General features: G+C 46.8%; 14 non-coding genes and 2 pseudogenes across 14 annotated transcripts; 11 read left to right on the plus strand and 5 right to left on the minus strand.

Annotated features, from left to right (window-relative positions):
• Positions 1-3,042: 3,042 nt before the first annotated feature.
• On the minus strand, positions 3,043-3,116 carry TRNAN-AUU (transfer RNA asparagine (anticodon AUU)). The gene has a single exon. It is a non-coding gene; the product is annotated as a tRNA-Asn (tRNA).
• Positions 3,117-4,420: 1,304 nt separating this feature from the next.
• LOC134988773 (U1 spliceosomal RNA) lies at positions 4,421-4,584 on the plus strand. The gene has a single exon (XR_010194164.1). It is a non-coding gene; the product is annotated as a U1 spliceosomal RNA (small nuclear RNA).
• A 152-nt stretch (positions 4,585-4,736) lies between these two features.
• Positions 4,737-4,878, plus strand: LOC134988686 (U1 spliceosomal RNA; annotated as a pseudogene).
• Positions 4,879-5,570: 692 nt separating this feature from the next.
• On the plus strand, positions 5,571-5,734 carry LOC134988682 (U1 spliceosomal RNA). Its single transcript, XR_010194087.1, has one exon. It is a non-coding gene; the product is annotated as a U1 spliceosomal RNA (small nuclear RNA).
• Positions 5,735-5,886: 152 nt separating this feature from the next.
• On the plus strand, positions 5,887-6,028 carry LOC134988687 (U1 spliceosomal RNA; annotated as a pseudogene).
• A 692-nt stretch (positions 6,029-6,720) lies between these two features.
• Positions 6,721-6,884, plus strand: LOC134988742 (U1 spliceosomal RNA). Its single transcript, XR_010194134.1, has one exon. It is a non-coding gene; the product is annotated as a U1 spliceosomal RNA (small nuclear RNA).
• A 3,287-nt stretch (positions 6,885-10,171) lies between these two features.
• Positions 10,172-10,334, minus strand: LOC134988670 (U1 spliceosomal RNA). Its single transcript, XR_010194075.1, has one exon. It is a non-coding gene; the product is annotated as a U1 spliceosomal RNA (small nuclear RNA).
• A 152-nt stretch (positions 10,335-10,486) lies between these two features.
• On the minus strand, positions 10,487-10,650 carry LOC134988778 (U1 spliceosomal RNA). The gene has a single exon (XR_010194168.1). It is a non-coding gene; the product is annotated as a U1 spliceosomal RNA (small nuclear RNA).
• A 674-nt stretch (positions 10,651-11,324) lies between these two features.
• Positions 11,325-11,487, minus strand: LOC134988666 (U1 spliceosomal RNA). The gene has a single exon (XR_010194071.1). It is a non-coding gene; the product is annotated as a U1 spliceosomal RNA (small nuclear RNA).
• A 152-nt stretch (positions 11,488-11,639) lies between these two features.
• LOC134988782 (U1 spliceosomal RNA) lies at positions 11,640-11,803 on the minus strand. Its single transcript, XR_010194172.1, has one exon. It is a non-coding gene; the product is annotated as a U1 spliceosomal RNA (small nuclear RNA).
• Positions 11,804-17,575: 5,772 nt separating this feature from the next.
• On the plus strand, positions 17,576-17,739 carry LOC134988784 (U1 spliceosomal RNA). Its single transcript, XR_010194174.1, has one exon. It is a non-coding gene; the product is annotated as a U1 spliceosomal RNA (small nuclear RNA).
• A 152-nt stretch (positions 17,740-17,891) lies between these two features.
• Positions 17,892-18,054, plus strand: LOC134988677 (U1 spliceosomal RNA). The gene has a single exon (XR_010194082.1). It is a non-coding gene; the product is annotated as a U1 spliceosomal RNA (small nuclear RNA).
• Positions 18,055-18,725: 671 nt separating this feature from the next.
• Positions 18,726-18,889, plus strand: LOC134988769 (U1 spliceosomal RNA). Its single transcript, XR_010194159.1, has one exon. It is a non-coding gene; the product is annotated as a U1 spliceosomal RNA (small nuclear RNA).
• Positions 18,890-19,041: 152 nt separating this feature from the next.
• LOC134988667 (U1 spliceosomal RNA) lies at positions 19,042-19,204 on the plus strand. Its single transcript, XR_010194072.1, has one exon. It is a non-coding gene; the product is annotated as a U1 spliceosomal RNA (small nuclear RNA).
• Positions 19,205-19,878: 674 nt separating this feature from the next.
• Positions 19,879-20,042, plus strand: LOC134988779 (U1 spliceosomal RNA). Its single transcript, XR_010194169.1, has one exon. It is a non-coding gene; the product is annotated as a U1 spliceosomal RNA (small nuclear RNA).
• Positions 20,043-20,194: 152 nt separating this feature from the next.
• On the plus strand, positions 20,195-20,357 carry LOC134988672 (U1 spliceosomal RNA). The gene has a single exon (XR_010194077.1). It is a non-coding gene; the product is annotated as a U1 spliceosomal RNA (small nuclear RNA).
• The last annotated feature ends 1,004 nt before the right edge of the window (positions 20,358-21,361 follow it).

Here is a 21,361-nt window from a genome sequence, read left to right on the forward strand (position 1 = left end):
GCCCTGGTTGCTGGGTCACTGCAGCGGAGGCTCCGGTTTCATCCTAAGGTCAGTCACACACACACCACCCTTCCGGATCACGAGGCCGCTGCTGAAGGGGAGCGAGGCCGTAGGGGGTGGGCCGTGTGCGCACTGCGGTGGACACTGATTACTGGGCAGCCGCTCCACTAGCCACCAGGTACAGTTAAGGAGCACAGGTCTGGGGGGTTTTCTCCTATATTAACCCAATTTTGTACTGCCCGCAGCGCATTGTGATAGGTAATAGGGCCTGATTCAGGTTGGATTGCAATCACAATAAGCGATCCAACTGCAAAAATTGCTAAGAGCATACGCATGTGCCTGCATTTTCTGCGGCACCCCGCAGAGAATGTGATCGCCTCTGCCTGTCAATCGGGGCGGGGAAGGGGGGGAGAGGTGGGTCAGCAACACTCCATTTCCAAGTCAGGGATGGAGCGGTGCGGGGGCAAGGCTTCAAAATGGGGTCTGCAACGGAGGAGACACAGGGGGCGTGGTCACAGCGACTGTATGACATCACATTCAGCCGCTGTGATCACAAAAATGGTGGCGGCTTCCTGCGCGCACATACAGTCTGCACCAGCAGGAGCCTACACCATTTTTTATGATCACGCTGAACTGCAGTGCGACTGCAATTACAGCATGGTCAAGAAGGGAGGCGTCATGCTGGGTGGCCATGCCCTGTCACTTTGCAGGAGCCAGCACCGCTCACACACTAGTCCCCGGGTGCAGCCCCCAACCCCCGGGACACCCGGAGCAACAAAATGTAGATTCAGGCCACCAGGCCACGCCCCTACCTATGAAACCATGCCTCCTTTTTACCATTGCACTGCTTATCTGCGCGCACTGCATTACAATCTCCCTCGCCACCTCTCTGGGTGTCACCAGTGATAGTGACACCTCTGCCATGCTTGTAGCAGCTGGTCCTAAGATCTACGCCTTAAACCCTGAGTGTTTGCCCTTGTGACTTGTTGATCATCATAGCGAAGCAGATGCTTACAGAAAACTGCAGGGGCTTAGATTGAAAATAAAAAAATTGATAGGGTATAAGGTAGAGAGGAGCGGGTTCGGTTCTCCGAGAACCGAATTCCCCACGAACTCCACGTGGTTTACACTGGTCCGAAGCAGGCTCGGTTGTTCCCGCCTGACTCGGAAAACCTGAACAAGGGAAAATGTCATCATCCCGCTGTCGGATTCTCGCGAGATTCGGATTCCATATAAAGAGCTGCGCGTTGCTGCCATTTTTACTCGTGCATTGAAGAGAGAGCGGAGAGGACGTGGCTATGTTCTCTCAGTGGAAATCTCAATATCAGTGCTCAGTATCAGTGGTTACTTATTGCTGCTCAGTAATACTAGTAGTGTGTCTCTCCTGCTCAGTGTCAGTTCTCAGTAGTATCCTCATCAGTGCTCAGTATCACTGTTCATTGTCTTGTGCTGCATTGTGTTGCTCAGCATACTACAGTACATTACTAATAGTCCAGTGCTGCATCTTGCTGCTCAGTGTCAGTTCTAGTATCCTCATCAGTGCTCACTATCACTGCTCATTGCATTGTGGTGTTCTGTATACTACAATAACATAGTAATATAGTAACATAGTTTTTGAGGTTGAATAGAGGCAAATTGCCCATCGTGTTCAACCTGTTTTAAGTTGTGATGATTCTACATACTTGCTGAATAATGTTTTATGACTAGTTAGCTACTATAACTCATGTTACCCCCGGATTAACCATGTTGATATTTTAAGTATTATAACCTTGGATAGCTTTTTCATTCAGAAATGTATCCATTCCTTTTTTAAATCCAATTACAGAGTCCGCCATTACCACCTTCCCTGGCAGGGAATTCCACATCCTGATTGCCCTAACAGTGAAGAACCCTTTCCTCCATTGCGTTCTGAACTTTCCTCCAGTCGCAGCGAGTGACCACGTGTTCTTTTAATAAATAATTCCTCTGATAACTCTTTGTTATGTATCTTTACATATTTGAAGATATTAATAATATCTCCTCTTAGGCACCTCTTTTCTAGTGTATAAATATTCAGCCTAGTAAGTCTTTCCTTATAGTCCAGTACTTTTAGGCCTTTAATCAATTTAGTCTTCAGGATCTCTGACACTTCCATGAGCAGCAGAGTAGTGCAATGGAAGCATGCTGGGCCCATAACCCAGAGGTCGATTGATCGAAACTATCCTCTGCTATGTGCATTTTTTTTTTATAATTAAAGTAATCAAAAACTGGGATTGATATTTTGGCACTTTTATTTTTACTTAAAGTACAATAACTTTTATCATTTTAATTTGTTTTAATAGTATATTGACAGCATTGTTTTCTTTAAAAAATCCTCTTAATTTTCTTTACCCTATTACTGAAATGGTAATTGACAAAAACAAACTACATTGTCACCAGAAGAGCAATGCAAAATGTACAAGTGATATATGAAAATCATCTTCCATCTTGAATTTCAATGATGCATTGGGACAACAATTTGTGAGAAACATCTTCACCCATAAAGAAAGATTTTCTTAATTCCTTACCTGTGTGCTGATTAGATATCACCTTGTTTTCACATTAAACAGACTTCCCCATGAGGAAGCAGCAAGGATGCAGTGACGTTTCCTGGTGTCAACCTGTATTATTTCAGTAGACATTGAAATGAGGATGCATCTTTGATGCCTTTCCAATGAAGCAAGTTTAATTCAGTAATAGGTGAAAAACCATTCCTACAAAGGTGTTAATCAGAGACTTGGCTTTGTGGACACTTTTCAGAGAGCAAATTTGTTAGCATAAACATAAAATCAGAAAATGAAGAGCTGTTTAATCACTCAATTGGACTTTTCTGCCAGCATAATTTTTTTTCTCTGCAACTCACTGCTAAATTGTGCTTCCTAGCTGTTTTTTTATAAAATCACTTAATCAAATCTAACTCTGATTACATCAGAGAAGGCCAGGTACCCTACACCATAAGGGAGGTTTTTGAAATTTTGACTTGTCTACTTAAAGATCACCAAAATCTGATTACAAGGTCAATTACATCCCTGGGTGGGATTGAACCACCAACCTTTTGGTTAATAGCCAAACATGCTAACCGATTGCGCCACAGAGACACCTTGCGAAAGTCAATACTGACAAAGGCTAATAAGCATTCATCTAGAACGTTTCCTAGAAAAACTTTAAAAAGTCAATAATCTGGAGAATTTTTGTAAGAAACACATTGGTACTTTCCCATGATGAGTGAGTGCTTCAGGATTTCTTGCACTTACATGGGCTATTAACCAAAAGGTTGGTGGTTCAATCCCACCCAGGGATGTAATTGACCTTGTCATCAGATTTTGGTGATCTTTAAGTAGACAAGTCAAAATTTCAAACCCCCTCTTATGGTGTAGGGTACCTGGCCTTCTCTGACGTAATCAGAGTTAGATTTAATTAAGTGATTTTATAAAAAACAGCTAGGAAGCACAATTTAGCAGTGGGTTGCAGAGAAAAAAATAACATTTTAAACCTACCGGTAATTTTTTTTTCTCGTAGTCCGTAGAGGATGATGGGGACTCCGTAAGGACCATGGGGGATAGACGGGCTCCGCAGCAGACATGGGCACTTTAAGAAAGACTTTAGATCTGGGTGTGCACTGGCTCCTCCCTCTATGCCCCTCCTCCATACCTCAGTTAGAGAAACTGTGCCCAGAGGAGACGGACAGTACGAGGAAAGGATTTTTGTTAATCCAAGGTCAAGATTCATACCAGCCACACCAATCACACCGTATAACTTGTGATATACTACCCAGTTAACAGTATGAAAACAACATAGCATCAGTCCAAGACCGATGAAAACTAACATATAACCCTTATGTAAGCAATAACTATATACAAGTCTTGCAGAAGTAGACCGCACTTGGGACGGGCACCCAGCATCCTCTACGGACTACGAGAAAAAGATTTACCGGTAGGTTTAAAATCTTATTTTCTCTTACGTCCTAGAGGATGCTGGGGACTCCGAAAGGACCATGGGGATTATACCAAAGCTCCCAAACGGGCAGGAGAGTGCGGATGACTTTGCAGCACCGATTGAGCAAACAGGAGGTCCTCCTCAGCCAGGGTATCAAACTTATAGAACTTTGCAAAGGTGTTTGAACCAACTTTGACCCACTGCTTGGATGACATCACCATATGCAAATCCATCTGCGGCAGGCCTTCCCCCAGGAATGCTTGCACTAGTTGTTGCATTTGGTTTGTTGTTTGGGGGTGCTTCAGTATTAGGCAGCCTTCTGCCCTCCCATGTTCATCTGAAAATATGTGTTCTCCCTGCAGTTGTTGTCCCCAGATGAGAGTTCCCTTGTGCTGCCTCAGTTGAATCTCCTTTACTTGACAGAGATGTGCCTGAGCAACGGCCCTCCCCAGCCCTATCCCAAATCATACTTATTTTGCATAGGAGATACCATGGTCATGAAGATTGTTCTCCCAGGGTTAGGTTAATTCATTGCATTCTGGGTATGCTGACCCCTGTGATTTCCCCAAATGTGGGAAACTCAACTGGATTATTTGTGGTAGTGGGGGACTGTGTTTGTGCTTTCCTCTGGTCAGCTCTGGTAAAAGTCAGATTTCTTTGTCTCAGATCTTCCTCTAGCCTTGTTCTTCTTTCGAGAGTTCCCTTGTGCTGCCTCAGTTGGATCTCCTTCACTTGACAGGGGGGTGCCCGAGCAGCGACCCTCCCCAGCTCTAGCCCAACTCCTACTTACCTGCCAGGTGAGATACTATGATCATGAAGATGCTTCTCCCAGGGCAAGGCTCACCCATTGCACTCTGGGTGTGCTGCCCCTGCGATTTCCCCAAATGTGGGAAACTTGACTGCATAATTTGTGTTTCCCCTGGTCGGCTCTCATATAATTCAGATCTCTTTGTCTCAGGTCTCTCTCCAGCCTAGTTTGCTGTCTGTTTCCACTTCTTTTTTCTTGAGCCCCTCCCTTCTATACCCTTGTGCACTATCCTGACTTCTCCCGTCTGCTTACTTTGTGCCTTCCAACGCACAATACAAACTACAGGTAGTGCTGCAGGGCCCACACCCTTTTACTTGCTTTACAGAGCAGCTCTGGAGCTGTTACAGTGCCCAGCTGCTGCAAGAAATCAGCTTGAATGCTTCAGGGGCTGGGGCATAGCCAACATGAGCCCCACACCGAAGGAGGGTGGAGGTGTTTAATGCGAACTAGGGGTCATCCAAGCGCCGCAAAAGGCCGCCATGCCCTGCACACCCCTTTATTCTTTTCATATGCAGACGAGGGTTGAAGCCAACTTTGACCCACTGCTTGGATGACATCACCATATTCAAATCCATCTGCTGCAGGCCTTCCCCCAGGAATGCTTGCACTAGTTGTTGCATTTGGTTTGTTGTTTGGGGGTGCTTCAGTATTAGGCAGCCTTCTGCCCTCCCATGTTCATCTGAAAATATGTGTTCTCCCTGCAGTTGTTGTCCCCAGATGAGAGTTCCCTTGTGCTGCCTCAGTTGAATCTCCTTTACTTGACAGAGATGTGCCTGAGCAGCGGCCCTCCCCAGCCCTATCCCAAATCATACTTATTTTGCATAGGAGATACCATGGTCATGAAGATTGTTCTCCCAGGGTTAGGTTCATTCATTGCATTCTGGGTATGCTGACCCCTGTGATTTCCCCAAATGTGGGAAACTCAACTGCATTATTTGTGGTAGTGGGGGACTGTGTTTGTGCTTTCCTCTGGTCAGCTCTGGTAAAAGTCAGATTTCTTTGTCTCAGATCTTCCTCTAGCCTTGTTCTTCTTTCGAGAGTTCCCTTGTGCTGCCTCAGTTGGATCTCCTTCACTTGACAGGGGGGTGCCCGAGCAGCGACCCTCCCCAGCTCTAGCCCAACTCCTACTTACCTGCCAGGTGAGATACTATGATCATGAAGATGCTTCTCCCAGGGCAAGGCTCACCCATTGCACTCTGGGTGTGCTGCCCCTGCGATTTCCCCAAATGTGGGAAACTTGACTGCATAATTTGTGTTTCCCCTGGTCGGCTCTCATATAATTCAGATCTCTTTGTCTCAGGTCTCTCTCCAGCCTAGTTTGCTGTCTGTTTCCACTTCTTTTTTCTTGAGCCCCTCCCTTCTATACCCTTGTGCACTATCCTGACTTCTCCCGTCTGCTTACTTTGTGCCTTCCAACGCACAATGCAAACTACAGGTAGTGCTGCAGGGCCCACACCCTTTTACTTGCTTTACAGAGCAGCTCTGGAGCTGTTACAGTGCCCAGCTGCTGCAAGAAATCAGCTTGAATGCTTCAGGGGCTGGGGCATAGCCAACATGAGCCCCACACCGAAGGAGGGTGGAGGTGTTTAATGCGAACTAGGGGTCATCCAAGCGCCGCAAAAGGCCGCCATGCCCTGCACACCCCTTTTTTCTTTTCATATGCAGACGAGGGTTGAAGCCAACTTTGACCCACTGCTTGGATGACATCACCATATGCAAATCCATCTGCTGCAGGCCTTCCCCCAGGAATGCTTGCACTAGTTGTTGCATTTGGTTCGTTGTTTGGGGGTGCTACAGTTTTAGGCAGCCTTCTGCCCTCCCATGTTCATCTGAAAATATGTGTTCTCCCTGCAGTTGTTGTCCCCAGATGAGAGTTCCCTTGTGCTGCCTCAGTTGAATCTCCTTTACTTGACAGAGATGTGCCTGAGCAGTGGCCCTCCCCAGCCCTATCCCAAATCATACTTATTTTGCATAGGAGATACCTTGGTCATGAAGATTGTTCTCCCAGGGTGAGGTTCATTCATTGCATTCTGGGTATGCTGACCCCTGTGATTTCCCCAAATGTGGGAAACTCGACTGCATTATTTGTGGTAGTGGGGGACTGTGTTTGTGCTTTCCTCTGGTCAGCTCTGGTAAAAGTCAGATTTCTTTGTCTTAGATCTTCCTCTAGCCTTGTTCTTCTTTCGAGAGTTCCCTTGTGCTGCCTCAGTTGGATCTCCTTCACTTGACAGGGGGTGCCCAAGCAGCAATCCTCCACAGCTCTAGCCCAACTCCTACTTACCTGCCAGGTGAGATACTATGATCTTCACTGTTAGGGCAATCAGGATGTGGAATTCCCTGCCAGGGAAGGTGGTAATGGCGGACTCTGTAATTGGATTTAAAAAAGGAATGGATACATTTCTGAATGAAAAAGCTATCCAAGGTTATAATACTTAAAATATCAACATGGTTAATCCGGGGGTAACATGAGTTGTAGTAGTTAACTAGTCATAAAACATTATTCAGCAAGTATGTAGAATCATCACAACTTAAAACAGGTTGAACACGATGGGCAATTTGCCTCTTTTCAACCTCAAAAACTATATTACTATATGTTACTATATTACTATGTTACTGTAGTATACAGAACACCACAATGTAATGAGCAGTGATAGTGAGCACTGATGAGGATACTAGAACTGACACTGAGCAGCAAGATGCAGCACTGGACTATTAGTAATGTACTGTAGTATGCTGAGCACCACAATGCAGCACAAGACAATGAGCAGTGATACTGAGCACTGATGAGGATACTACTGAGAACTGACACTGAGCAGGAGAGACACACTACTAGTATTACTGAGCAGCAATAAGTAACCACTGATACTGAGCACTGATATTGAGATTTCCACTGAGAGAACATAGCCACGTCCTCTCCGCTCCCTCTTCAATGCACGAGTAAAAATGGCGGCAACGCGCAGCTCTTTATATGAAATCCGAATCTCGCGAGAATCCGACAGCGGGATGATGACATTTTCCCTTGTTCAGGTTTTCCGAGTCAGGCGGGAACAACCGAGCCTGCCTCGGACCAGTGTAAACCACGTGGAGTTCGTGGGGAATTCGGTTCTCGGAGAACCGAACCCGCTCCTCTCTACCTTATACCCATATATTTTTTTATTTTCAATCTAAGCCCCTGCAGTTTTCTGTAAGCATCTGCTTCGCTATGATGATCAACAAGTCACAAGGGCAAACACTCAGGGCTTGAGGCGTAGATCTTAGGACCAGCTGCTACAAGCATGGCAGAGGTGTCACTATCACTGGTGACACCCAGAGAGGTGGCGAAGGAGATTGTAATGCAGTGCGCGCAGATAAGCAGCGCAATGGTAAAAAGGAGGCATGGTTTCATAGGTAGGGGCGTGGCCTGGTGGCCTGAATCTACATTTTGTTGCTCCGGGTGTCCCGGGGGTTGGGGGCTTCACCCGGGGACTAGTGTGTGAGCGGTGCTGGCTCCTGCACAGTGACAGGACATGGCCACCCAGCATGACGCCTCCCTTCTTGACCAATCTGTAATTGCAGTCGCACTGCAGTTCAGCGTGATCATAAAAAATGGTGTAGCCTCCTGCTGGTGCAGACTGTATGTGCGCGCAGGAAGCCGCCACCATTTTTGTGATCACAGCGGCTGAATGTGATGTCATACAGCCGCTGTGACCACGCCCCCTGTGTCTCCTCCGTTGCAGACCCCATTTTGAAGCCTTGCCCCCGCACCGCTCCATCCCTGACTTGGAAATGGAGTGTTGCTGACCCCCCTCTCCCCCCCTGCCCCGATTGACAGGCAGAGGCGATCGCATTCTCTGCGGGGTGCCGCAGAAAATGCAGGCACATGCGTATGCTCTTAGCAATTTTTGCAGTTGGATCGCTTACTGTGATTGCAATCCAACCTGAATCAGGCCCTATTACCTATCACAATGCGCTGCGGGCAGTACAAAATTGGTTTAATATGGGAGAAAAAACCCCAGACCTGTGCTCCTTAACTGTACCTGGTGGCTCGTGGAGCGGCTGCCCAGTAATCAGTGTCCACGCCAGTGCACACACGGTCCACCCCCTACGGCCACGCTCCCCTTCATCAGCGGCCTCGTGATCCGGAAGGGCGGTGCGTGTGTGACTGACCTTAGGAAGAAACCGGAGCCTCCGCTGCAGTGACCCAGCAACCAGGGCACGGGAGTATACAGCGCCGCTGGGAGTGATGAAGCTGCAGTAAAGATGTCTATTAGACCTAGCCTGCTGCAGCCCTTGTAGATTCTCATAAAACAAGTTCTTCTTTTCTTGTCAAAATTAATAGCTAAGAATAGGCTGCCTGAGGCAGGCCCCTGTTAAGTGGCCTGCTACTGAAGGCACCAACTACAAACTGAGCTCCCTGTTCATGGAAGCGGGGTTATAGAGGAGGATGCGCTGAGCATCTTGGGAACAGTCAAAAGCTTTGAGCCGGTTGGTGCCTCAGATCAAGATCCTACTCTACACCCCAATGTGAATCCTTGTGGAGTCCTGTGTACCCCACAGAAGAAATTAATGTGTCACACCCATTGGCAGCAACCTTAGAATAGCTGCTGACGGGCACAATTGAGAAAGGAAGGGGGGGGGGACATTTGAATCCAGCACATAAATGCAATTCAAATATGTAATTTGTACCTTCCTATTTTAAAATATAATGGATGAACCTCACCCTGTGAGAACAATCTTCATGATCAAGAGATCTCATATGCAAAATAAGTATGAGTTGGGATAGGGCTGGGGAGGGTGGCTGCTCGGGCAGCCCCTCCCCCGTCAAGTTAAGGAGATTCAACTGAGGAAGCACAAGGGAACTCTCGTCTGGGGACAACAACTGCAGGGAGACCACATCTTTTCAGATGAACATGGGAGGGCGGAAGGCTGCCTAATACTGAAGCACCATCAAATATCAAACCATATGCAACAACTAGTACAAGCATTCCTGGGGGAAGGTCTGCAGAAGACGGATTTGCATACGGTGATGTCATCCAAGCAGTGGGCCAAAGTTGGCTGGAACCCTCATTTGCATATGAAAAGAGAAAAGGGGCATGCAGGGCATGGCGGCCTTTTGCAGTGCTTGGATGACCCCTAGTTCGCATTAAACACCCCCACCCTCCTTTGGTGTGGGGCTCATGTTGGCCATGCCCCATCCCCTGAAGCATTCAAGCTGATTTCTTGCAGCAGCTTGGCACTGTAACAGCTCCAGAGCTGCTCTGTAAGGCAAGTAAAAGGGTGTGTAGTTTGCATTGTGCATTGGAAGGCACAAAGTAAGCAGACAGGAGGAGAAGTCAGGATAGTGCACAAGGGTATAAAAGGGAGGGGCTGAAGAAAAAAGAAGTGGAAACAGACAGCAAACTAGGCTGGAGAGAGACCTGAGACAAAGAGATCTGAATTATACGAGAGCCGACCAGGGGAAACACAAATTATGCAGTCAAGTTTCCCACATTTGGGGAAATCGCAGGGGCAGCACACCCAGAGTGCAATGGGTGAGCCTTGCCCTGGGAGAAGCACCTTCATGATCATAGTATCTCACCTGGCAGGTAAGTAGGAGTTGGGCTTGAGCTGGGGAGGGTCGCTGCTCGGGCACCCCCCTGTCAAGTGAAGGAGATCCAACTGAGGCAGCACAAGGGAACTCTCGAAAGAAGAACAAGGCTAGAGGAAGATCTGAGACAAAGAAATCTGACTTTTACCAGAGCTGACCAGAGGAAAACACAAACACAGTCCCCCACTACCACAAATAATGCAGTCGAGTTACCCACATTTGGGGAAATCACAGGGGTCAGCATACCCAGAATGCAATGAATGAACCTCACCCTGGGAGAATAATCTTCATGACCATGGTATCTCCTATGCAAAATAAGTATGATTTGGAATAGGGCTGGGGAGGGCCGCTGCTCAGGCACATCTCTGTCAAGTAAAGGAGATTCAACTGAGGCAGCACAAGGGAACTCTCATCTGGGGACAACAACTGCAGGGAGAACACATATTTTCAGATGAACATGGGAGGGCAGAAGGCTGCCTAATACTGAAGCACCCCCAAACAACAAACCAAATGCAACAACTAGTGCAAGCATTCCTGGGGGAAGGCCTGCCGCAGATGGATTTGCATATGGTGATGTCATCCAAGCAGTGGGTCAAAGTTGGCTTCAACCCTCGTCTGCATATGAAAAGAGAAAAGGGGCGTGCAGGGCATGGCGGCCTTTTGCGGCGCTTGGATGACCCTTAGTTTGCATTAAACACCCCCACCCTCCTTCGGTGTGGGTCTCATGTTGGCCATGCCCCAGCCCCTGAAGCATTCAAGCTGATTTCTTGCGGCAGCTTGGCACTGTAACAGCTCCAGAGCTGCTCTGTAAGGCAAGTAAAAGGTTGTGGGCCCTGCAGCACTACCTGTAGTTTGCATTGTGCATTGGAAGGCACAAAGTAAGCAGACAGGAGGAGAAGTCAGGATAGTGCACAAGGGTATAAAAGGGAGGGGCTCAAGAAAAAAGAAGTGGAAACAGACAGCAAACTAGGCTGGAGAGAGACCTGAGACAAAGAGATCTGAATTACACGAGAGCCGACCAGGGGAAACACAAATTCTGCAGTCAAGTTTCCCACATTTGGGGAAATCGCAGGGGCAGCACACCCAGAGTGCAATGGGTGAGCCTTGCCCTGGGAGAAGCACCTTCATGATCATAGTATCTCACCTGGCAGGTAAGTAGGAGTTGGGCTAGAGCTTGGGAGGGTCGCTGCTCGGGCACCCCCCTGTCAAGTGAAGGAGATCCAACTGAGGCAGCACAAGGGAACTCTCGAAAGAAGAACAAGGCTAGAGGAAGATCTGAGACAAAAAAATGTGACTTTTACCAGAGCTGACCAGAGGAAAACACAAACACAGTCCCCCACTACAACAAATAATGCAGTCAAGTTTCCCACATTTGGGAAAATCACAGGGGTCAGCATACCCAGAATGCAATGAATGAACCTCACCCTTGGAGAACAATCTTCATGACCATGGTATCTCCTATGCAAAATAAGTATGATTTGGGATAGGGCTGGGGAGGGCCGCTGCTCAGGCACATCTCTGTCAAGTAAAGGAGATTCAACTGAGGCAGCACAAGGGAACTCTCATCTGGGGACAACAACTGCAGGGAGAACACATATTTTCAGATGAACATGGGAGGGCAGAAGGCTGCCTAATACCTTAATAGCAAAACTGTGGCAGGGCATGCTGGGATGTGTAGTTTCACAGCAGCTGGAGGGCCACAGGATGAAGACCCATGTGCTAGAACCAAACCGCAGGTACATTGAATGCTAGCAAGCTGAATGTTTAAATCCTTTTTGTTCCGCAGCATTCCAATGCGGAAGATTCCATGGAACCAGAGATTATTCCATTGAGAAGGACATGCTGCCTGGATGACTGCACTGTGCAAATTAAATCACGGAGCTAGTTGGCTTGTGGGTGGCTCTGGTGACTGGGTGGTTGGGTGGGCGGTATGTCGGAGGTGGAGCACATGCAAATGAATGTGTATCATCCAGCTAGTGAGAGAGAAAACTAATGCAGGAGTGTGCCTGCTTGTCAGTGAGTTATGCACCTTGCCAGACGTCAAATCTACATGGAGCAACTGGAGGGGACAAGAGCAGGTTTGGAAAATATAGACAGAAGAGCATATATGCTGGCGCATTCTCCATGATTGTGTCAGCTTATGTTTTGGTGCACTGCACTTTCCTCCACTAAGTTTTAGCCGTTTTGTTTAAACGCAAGTGTAGTTGCTTCTCGCTCTTTTGGCTGTGATATTGTATCGTGGTTGAAGAGTCTGCTGGAGGGATTGTTTTCTTCATTGGCGAGAGACTGAAGATATTCCAGGATGGAAGGCTTGGGAACACTATCTGTTTTTCAGTTGTGGAAGAGTTGAAAGACCGGATTGGACTACATTCTATAGTAAAGGGTATTTTTGTATTTATTAATCCTCCCTTTATATGTGTCTGTCTTTCAATAAAGCTTTGGGCTTGTGATTCCGTCACCCTCTTACACTCCACACCCATAGCCTTATTAACTATTGTATTGTTTAAATGTATAGTGCAGTTCATGATTTATAGTGTAGGCTGGCCTGTGCTGTAGTTCTTGAACTGTACTATACCGACAGCATTTGTATTGTGTTTTGGCTGTGCTGCAACACAGTACTTATGTGAGTAATGTTTATGTATGTTTTTTTTGCTTCTTTATGTCAATAAAGACTGCTTTTTCAATCCAATATCTGAAAACAATCAATGTTTATCTTTGATGGCAATAGAAGTGGTATGATATTTGCTGCTTTTGAAAGGCAATATCTGATATGTCCCCTATCTGGGAACCATATATTAAATGGCTTTTCAGAAAAGGGAGATGGGAGAAGAGCTTTCAGTACTTGTAGGACCGATGCACATTTCCTATTCTAGCCTCCAAAAACAGATTCAGTTGCATTTTCCAGCGTGTTTTGGATGCGCCTTTGCAAATGTCTTACATCGACAAACTTATTTAGTACTATTTTGCAAATAGGGTTACATTGTTGCAACATTGTGTTCCCTAATTGCTTGATTTTTTAAATGCAACAATTGATAAAAACACCTGATAACTGCTCTGCGGAGTCTTATTTTGTGTCTACTTCTTATCTACATTTAATTCCGTACCTCTAATCAAGGCATTTTTAAATGCTGGCGGCTGCCAGGACGTGAGGCCTACCTAGACTTTAGATCTGAATTTGAATGTACTTGTGAACTAACTTAATTTCCTACTTCTAAATTCATTCCTAAATTCACTACTTACATGAATCCTGTAGTTGGGCATTTTGGGACTTCGATTGTGGGCATTGTTTTGTGTCCAGACCAGCAGCAGGTGGTGTGCATTTGCTGGAAAGGCATCGAAGACCTCCGATATGCTGCATCTCCTGATGTGTGTCTCCCTCAAGTGGCTGTCAGCAAATGCCTGCTAGACACCCCATTCCAAGCTGATTGTGACATCACGGAACATGCATCATAGAACAGGCATGCTAAAACATGGGTCTTCAACCTGCGACCCTCCAGCTGCTGTGGAACTACACATCCCAGCATGCCCTGCCTCAGTTTTAGCATACCTTAATAGCAAAACTGTGGCTGGGCATGCTGGGATGTGTAGTTTCACAGCAGCTGGAGGGCCACAGGATGAAGACCCATGTGCTAGAGCCAAGCCACAGGTACATTGAATGCTAGCAAGCTGAATATTTAAATCCTTTTTGTTCCGCAGCATTCCAATGCGGAAGATTCCATGGAACCAGAGATCCTTCCATTGAGAAGGACATGCTGCCTGGATGACTACACTGTGCAAATTAAATCACGGAGCCAGTTGGTTTGTGGGTGGCTCTGGTGACTGGGTGGTTGGGTGGGTGGTGTGTCGGAGGTGGAGCACATGCAAATGATTGTGTATCATCCAGCTAGTGAGAGAGAAAACTCATGCAGGAGTGTGCCTGCTTGTCAGTGGGTTATGCACCTTGCCAGACGTTAAATCTACATAGAGCAGCTGGAGGGGACAAGAGCAGGTTTGCAAAATATAGATAGAAGAGCATATATGCTGGCGCATTCTCCATGATTGTGTCAGCTTATGTTTTGGTGCACTGCACTTTCCTCCACTAAGTTTTAGCCATTTTTGTTAAGCTCAAGTGTAGTTGCTTCTCGGCCTTTTGGCTGTGATCTTGTATTGTGGTTGAAGGGTCTGCTGGAGGGAGGGATTGCTTTCTTCATTGGCGAAAGACCAAAGATATTCCAGGATGGAAGGCTTGGGAACACTATCCGTTTTTCAATTGTGGAAGAGTTGAAAGACCGGATTGGACTACATTCTATAGTAAAGGATGTCTTTCTATTTATTAATCCTCCCCTTATATGTGTCAGTCTTTCAATAAAGCTTCGGGCTTGTGATTCCCTCACCCTCTTACACTCCACACCCATAGCCTTATTAACTGTTGTATTATTGTACAGTTTAAATGTATAGTGCAGTTCATGATTTATAGTGTAGGCTGGCCTGTGCTGTAGTTCTTGAACTGTACTATACCGTCAGCATTTGTATTGTGTGTTGGCTGTGCCGCAACGCGGTACTTATGTGTGTAATGTTTATGTATGTTTTTTTGCTTCTTTATGTGCATCGGTCCTACAAGTACTGAAAGCTCTTCTCCCATCTCCCTTTTCTGAAAAGCCATTTAATATATGGGCCCTCATTCCGAGTTGTTCGCTCGCAAGGCGAATGTAGCAGAGTTACACACGCTAAGCCGCCGCCTACTGGGAGTGAATCTTAGCTTCTTAAAATTGCGACCGACGTACGCGCAATATTGCGATTACAAACGAGTTAGCAGTTACTGAGTAGCTTCAGACTTACTCTGCCTGTGCGATCAGTTCAGTGCTTTTCGTTCCTGGCTGACGTCATAAACACACCCAGCGTTCGCCCAGGCACTCCCACCGTTTCTCCGGCCACTCCTGCGTTTTTTCCGGAAACTGTAGCGTTTCCAGCCACACGCCCCTAAAACGCCGTGCATCCGCCCAGTAACACCCATTTCCTGTCAATCACAATGCGAACGTCGGAGCGATGAAAATGCCGTGAGTAAACTTACTTTCTTCATAGTAAAGTTACTTGGCGCAGTCGCAGTGCGAACATTGCGCATGCGCACTAAGAGAATTCTCACTGCGATGCGATGAAAATCTCCGAGCGAACAACTCGGAATGAGGGCCCTGGTTCCCAGATAGGGGACATATCAGATATTGGATTTCAAAAGCATCAAATATCATACCACTTTTATTGCCATCAAAGATAAACATTGATTGTTTTCAGATATTGGCTTGAAAAAGCAGTCTTTATTGACATAAAAAAAAACATACATAAACATTACACACATAAATACAGTGTTGCAGCACAGCCAAAACACAATACAAATGCTGACGGTATAGTACAGTTCAAGAACTACAGCACAGGCCAGCCTACACTATAAATCATGAACTGCACTATACATTTAAACTATACAATAATACAACAGTTAATAAGGCTATGGGTGTGGAGTGTAAGAGGGTGAGGGATTCACAAAACCGAAGCTTTATTGTAACACAGACACATATAAGGGGAGGGTCAATAAATAGAAAGATATCCTTTACTATAGAATGTAGTCCAATCCGACCTCTGTGCTCTTCCACAACTGAAAAACAGATAGTGTTCCCAAGCCTTCCATCCTGGAATATCTTTGGTCTTTCGCCAATGAAGAAAACAATCCCTCCCTCCAGCAGACCCTTCAACCACGATACAAGATCACAGCCAAAAGGCCGAGAAGCAACTACACTTGAGCTTAACAAAAATGGCTAAAACTTAGTGGAGGAAAGTGCAGTGCACCAAAACATAAGCTGACACAATCATGGAGAATGCGCCAGCATATATGCTCTTCTATCTATATTTTGCAAACCTGCTCTTGTCCCCTCCAGCTGCTCTATGTAGATTTAACGTCTGGCAAGGTGCATAACCCACTGACAAGCAGGCACACTCCTGCATGAGTTTTCTCTCTCACTAGCTGGATGATACACAATCATTTGCATGTGCTCCACCTCCGACACACCACCCACCCAACCACCCAGCTCTAGCTGGCTTGGCTCTAGCACATGGGTCTTCATCCTGTGGCCCTCCAGCTGCTGTGAAACTACACATCCCAGCATGCCCTGCCACAGTTTTGCTATTAAGGTATGCTAAAACTGAGGCAGGGCATGCTGGGATGTGTAGTTCCACAGCAGCTGGAGGGTCGCAGGTTGAAGACCCATGTTTTAGCATGCCTGTTCTATGATGCATGTCTAGCAGGCATTTGCTGACTGTCACTTGAGGGAGACACACATCAGGAGATGCAGCATATCGGAGGTCTTCGATGCCTTTCCAGCAAATGCACACCACCTGCTGCTGGTCTGGACACAAAACAATGCCCACAATCGAAGTCCCAAAATGCCCAACTACAGGATTCATGTAAGTAGTGAATTTAGGAATGAATTTAGAAGTAGGAAATTAAGTTAGTTCACAAGTACATTCAAATTCAGATCTAAAGACTAAACACAAAACACAAAATAAGACTCCACAGAGCAATTATCAGGTGTCTTTATCAATTGTTGCATTTAAAAAATCAAGCAATTAGGGAACACAATGTTGCGACAATCTAACCCTATTTGCAAAATAGTACTAAATAAGTTTGTCGATGTAAGACATTTGCAAAGAAGCAAACAAAACACGCTGGAAAATGCAACTGAATCTGTTTTTGGAGGTTAGAATAGATGCAGGATCAAGTAGCTCAATGGGTAGGGTGTTTGATTAGAATTCAACAGGTTATAGGTTTGAATCCTGGGTATGATAGTTTGAGGTGTTATTTAATAAAGCATGTTTATATATTAGTCACACATGGCTTACTTGTACAAATGGCATGTCACCAGTTAGTGCTGACTGCTGATATGCCATTTGCACAAACATGCCATGTGTGACTGTATATGCATTTAAGGAGTGCACCCCGGCAATACCACAAACCATTGAGTGCCAAGTATACTAGATATATCTTCATATCTCATGTGCTTTCTCTGAGACCAATCTTGTTATGCCCCTTCCCCAGAAGGCATGCACCTTTTGTCCATATTGCAAAAATGGGGAGGGGGGGGGCATATAATTATCTGTCACAGGGCACCAAAAAGTCTAGTTATGGCTCTGGTATGCATTATGTAATCTGGCAGACCATCTCTCCTTTACTTGACAGAGATGTGCCTGAGCAGCGGCCCTCCCCAGCCCTATCCCAAATCATACTTATTTTGCATAGGAGATACCATGGTCATGAAGATTGTTCTCCCAGGGTGAGGTTCATTCATTGCATTCTGGGTATGCTGACCCCTGTGATTTCCCCAAATGTGGGAAACTCGACTGCATTATTTGTGGTAGTGGGGGACTGTGTTTGTGCTTTCCTCTGGTCAGCTCTGGTAAAAGTCAGATTTCTTTGTCTCAGATCTTCCTCTAGCCTTGTTCTTCTTTCGAGAATTCCCTTGTGCTGCCTCAGTTGGATCTCCTTCACTTGACAGGGGGGTACCCGAGCAGCGACCCTCCCCAGCTCTAGCCCAACTCCTACTTACCTGCCAGGTGAGATACTATGATCATGAAGGTGCTTCTCCCAGGGCAAGGCTCACCCATTGCACTCTGGGTGTGCTGCTCCTGCGATTTCCCCAAATGTGGGAAACTTGACTGCATAATTTGTGTTTCCCCTGGTCGGCTCTCGTATAATTCAGATCTCTTTGTCTCAGGTCTCTCTCCAGCCTAGTTTGCTGTCTGTTTCCACTTCTCTTTTCTTGAGCCGCTCCCTTCTATGCCCTTGCGCACTATCCTTACTTCTCCCGTCTGCTTACTTTGTGCCTTCCAAAGCACAATGCAAACTACAGGTAGTGCTGCAGGGCCCACACCCTTTTACTTGCCGTACAGAGTAGCTCTAGAGCTGTTACAGTGCCCAGCTGCTGCAAGAAATCAGCTTGTATGCTTCAGGGGCTGGGGCATAGCCAACATGAGCCCCACACCGAAGGAGGGTGGAGGTGTTTAATGCGAACTAGGGGTCATCCAAGCACCGCAATAGGCAGCCATGCCCTGCACGCCCCTTTTCTCTTTTCATATGCAGACGAGGGTTGAAGCCAACTTTGACCCACTGCTTGTATGACATCACCATATGCAAATCCATCTGCTGCAGGCCTTCCCCCAGGAATGCTTGCACTAGTTGTTGCATTTGGTTTGTTGTTTGGGGGTGCTTCAGTATTAGGCAGCCTTCTGCCCTCCCATGTTCATCTGAAAATATGTGTTCTCCCTGCAGTTGTTGTCCCCAGATGAGAGTTCCCTTGTGCTGCCTCAGTTGAATCTCCTTTACTTGACAGAGATGTGCCTGAGCAGCGGCCCTCCCCAGCCCTATCCCAAATCATACTTATTTTGCATAGGAGATACCATGGTCATGAAGATTGTTCTCCAAGGGTGAGGTTTATTCATTGCATTCTGGGTATGCTGACCCCTGTGATTTCCCCAAATGTGGGAAACTTGACTGCATTATTTGTTGTAGTGGGGGACTGTGTTTGTGTTTTCCTCTGGTCAGCTCTGGTAAAAGTCACATTTTTTTGTCTCAGATCTTCCTCTAGCCTTGTTCTTCTTTCGAGAGTTCCCTTGTGCTGCCTCAGTTGGATCTCCTTCACTTGACAGGGGGGTGCCCGAGCAGCGACCCTCCCAAGCTCTAGCCCAACTCCTACTTACCTGCCAGGTGAGATACTATGATCATGAAGGTGCTTCTCCCAGGGCAAGGCTCACCCATTGCACTCTGGGTGTGCTGCCCCTGCGATTTCCCCAAATGTGGGAAACTTGACTGCAGAATTTGTGTTTCCCCTGGTCGGCTCTCGTGTAATTCAGATCTCTTTGTCTCAGGTCTCTCTCCAGCCTAGTTTGCTGTCTGTTTCCACTTCTTTTTTCTTGAGCCCCTCCCTTTTATACCCTTGTGCACTATCCTGACTTCTCCTCCTGTCTGCTTACTTTGTGCCTTCCAATGCACAATGCAAACTACAGGTAGTGCTGCAGGGCCCACAACCTTTTACTTGCCTTACAGAGCAGCTCTGGAGCTGTTACAGTGCCAAGCTGCCGCAAGAAATCAGCTTGAATGCTTCAGGGGCTGGGGCATGGCCAACATGAGACCCACACCGAAGGAGGGTGGGGGTGTTTAATGCAAACTAAGGGTCATCCAAGCGCCGCAAAAGGCCGCCATGCCCTGCACGCCCCTTTTCTCTTTTCATATGCAGACGAGGGTTGAAGCCAACTTTGACCCACTGCTTGGATGACATCACCATATGCAAATCCATCTGCGGCAGGCCTTCCCCCAGGAATGCTTGCACTAGTTGTTGCATTTGGTTTGTTGTTTGGGGGTGCTTCAGTATTAGGCAGCCTTCTGCCCTCCCATGTTCATCTGAAAATATGTGTTCTCCCTGCAGTTGTTGTCCCCAGATGAGAGTTCCCTTGTGCTGCCTCAGTTGAATCTCCTTTACTTGACAGAGATGTGCCTGAGCAGCGGCCCTCCCCAGCCCTATTCCAAATCATACTTATTTTGCATAGGAGATACCATGGTCATGAAGATTATTCTCCCAGGGTGAGGTTCATTCATTGCATTCTGGGTATGCTGACCCCTGTGATTTCCCCAAATGTGGGTAACTCGACTGCATTATTTGTGGTAGTGGGGGACTGTGTTTGTGTTTTCCTCTGGTCAGCTCTGGTAAAAGTCAGATTTCTTTGTCTCAGATCTTCCTCTAGCCTTGTTCTTCTTTCGAGAGTTCCCTTGTGCTGCCTCAGTTGGATCTCCTTCACTTGACAGGGGGGTGCCCGAGCAGCGACCCTCCCCAGCTCAAGCCCAACTCCTACTTACCTGCCAGGTGAGATACTATGATCATGAAGGTGCTTCTCCCAGGGCAAGGCTCACCCATTGCACTCTGGGTGTGCTGCCCCTGCGATTTCCCCAAATGTGGGAAACTTGACTGCATAATTTGTGTTTCCCCTGGTCGGCTCTCGTATAATTCAGATCTCTTTGTCTCAGGTCTCTCTCCAGCCTAGTTTGCTGTCTGTTTCCACTTCTTTTTTCTTGAGCCCCTCCCTTTTATACCCTTGTGCACTATCCTGACTTCTCCTCCTGTCTGCTTACTTTGTGCCTTCCAATGCACAATGCAAACTACACACCCTTTTACTTGCCTTACAGAGCAGCTCTGGAGCTGTTACAGTGCCAAGCTGCTGCAAGAAATCAGCTTGAATGCTTCAGGGGATGGGGCATGGCCAACATGAGCCCCACACCAAAGGAGGGTGGGGGTGTTTAATGCGAACTAGGGGTCATCCAAGCACTGCAAAAGGCCGCCATGCCCTGCATGCCCCTTTTCTCTTTTCATATGCAAATGAGGGTTCCAGCCAACTTTGGCCCACTGCTTGGATGACATCACCGTATGCAAATCCGTCTTCTGCAGACCTTCCCCCAGGAATGCTTGTACTAGTTGTTGCATATGGTTTGATATTTGATGGTGCTTCAGTATTAGGCAGCCTTCCGCCCTCCCATGTTCATCTGAAAAGATGTGGTCTCCCTGCAGTTGTTGTCCCCAGACGAGAGTTCCCTTGTGCTTCCTCAGTTGAATCTCCTTAACTTGACGGGGGAGGGGCTGCCCGAGCAGCCCTCCCCAGCCCTATCCCAACTCATACTTATTTTGCATATGAGATCTCTTGATCATGAAGATTGTTCTCACAGGGTGAGGTTCATCCATTATATTTTAAAATAGGAAGGTACAAATTACATATTTGAATTGCATTTATGTGCTGGATTCAAATGTCCCCCCCCCCTTCCTTTCTCAATTGTGCCCGTCAGCAGCTATTCTAAGGTTGCTGCCAATGGGTGTGACACATTAATTTCTTCTGTGGGGTACACAGGACTCCACAAGGATTCACATTGGGGTGTAGAGTAGGATCTTGATCTGAGGCACCAACCGGCTCAAAGCTTTTGACTGTTCCCAAGATGCTCAGCGCATCCTCCTCTATAACCCCGCTTC

This window comes from Pseudophryne corroboree, unplaced genomic scaffold (assembly GCF_028390025.1).
Source record: "Pseudophryne corroboree isolate aPseCor3 unplaced genomic scaffold, aPseCor3.hap2 scaffold_1084, whole genome shotgun sequence".
NCBI classification, from domain to species: Eukaryota; Metazoa; Chordata; class Amphibia; order Anura; family Myobatrachidae; genus Pseudophryne; species Pseudophryne corroboree.